Here is a 1,403-nt window from a genome sequence, read left to right on the forward strand (position 1 = left end):
GTCTCAAGATAAAGCTTGGATCAGTACCGACTGTCTGTGACCCAACTTTGAACTTCGGAGCTGTAAGTTTTACAATTTTATGTTGCTTTACTGTATGTTCACGAGAGCCTGTTGCGTGTGTTGTTAGCATGGCAGCTAATGTGGCTAACGTTTAGCATCGTCGACACGCAGCCGGGTATAGGGGGTACAGATTGTATGTAATTCTTCTGCTTGGTATCGTCGTGTGACATTGATTAGAGCCACCCTGTTAAATGTATTATACTTTAAAGGCGATTTAGCTGTCTGTAAAGTCAAGCCTGTAAAATTCGGACTAAAAATAGGCTCTGTATTGATTAGCATAGGTGTCCGGGCTTGTTTATTAGTGCTGTGAAAGTTATTATTGAGTCATGCCTTATAACGGCCGTTTTAACGTTTATATCATGTTTACAGACACAGTGCCTGTAGGGAATATCTAGATAAGTGCAGAGTTAAGGGGATATGTCCAAGGGGATAGTCTGTAATACACATTTTTTGCATTTTGCACATATAGTGCGCTATTTGCAGCATATACAAGCTATTGACAACCCAATTTACACATAATTGAGTGCATTTGTTGTTATCATTTTTGCACTGCTTGCAACTGTTGCCATAACTACTGCCTCTGTTTCCTCTGTTCAGGCCAGCACATCAAGTGCATCTATACAGCTTCCTGCAACAAGGGATGTTGCATGCCAGACTGACCCACTGTAGGCACACAGTTATCCTTGAAGACTCTTCAGCCTCACATCAGAAGTACAGGTCTGTAGCCATCTGAAGTGCATCTACTTTTGATAAACCTAACAGTCATTTATCAGTCTTGGAATAATGTGCAGGTAAATGAAGCTGTGGTTACTTAGAACTTGTGAGAGTGTGTAGGCTAAGGTTTCTGTCAACATTAACATCTTTGATTTTCTCTTTACTGTACCTCCAGACTCTACCTGGCTGACACGTACTACAATGAAAATGCTGACCAACCACAAGCCCAAACAAAAGAAGGAGAACCACTGTTCAATGTCCAATTTCCAAAGGTGTGTTATATTATTTTATTTTTCAACAAAAAAAATGTTTTGTACACATTGTATTAAGTATTGCACGTATAATGTTATGACAGTTCCATCAACAACAAAATACAGTAAAGAAAATGTCAGGAGGTAGTTAGAAACAGACTTTCAGTCATTGTTTTGTAAAAAACACAGAAGCTGCTTTGGCCATCCCCATCCCAGAGGACCTCACTGCACAGTTCGAGCGGCCTGAGAAGGAGGAGGTCATATCCAGCTCTGTGTCCCGGTTCTATCATGGGCCAGTCTAAAACCCACGTACTGGCATGTGGCGTCAGGAAACTCGGCATGGATGCGCAGGACCACGCAGGCTGGAATGACGACCCA

The 1,403-nt window shown here is 41.8% G+C and overlaps 1 long non-coding RNA gene across 1 annotated transcript; it reads left to right on the top strand.

The window, feature by feature from the left end:
* LOC147818154 (uncharacterized) lies at positions 1-1,040 on the top strand. The gene is made up of 3 exons (XR_015438263.1): positions 1-62; positions 658-777; positions 950-1,040. It is a non-coding gene; the product is annotated as an uncharacterized LOC147818154 (long non-coding RNA).
* Positions 1,041-1,403: the final 363 nt, after the last annotated feature.

Source organism: Seriola lalandi, unplaced genomic scaffold, assembly GCF_002814215.2.
Source record: "Seriola lalandi dorsalis isolate HSWRI2012SDOR001 ecotype SW California unplaced genomic scaffold, Sedor1 jcf7180002054687, whole genome shotgun sequence".
NCBI lineage: Eukaryota > Metazoa > Chordata > Actinopteri > Carangiformes > Carangidae > Seriola > Seriola lalandi.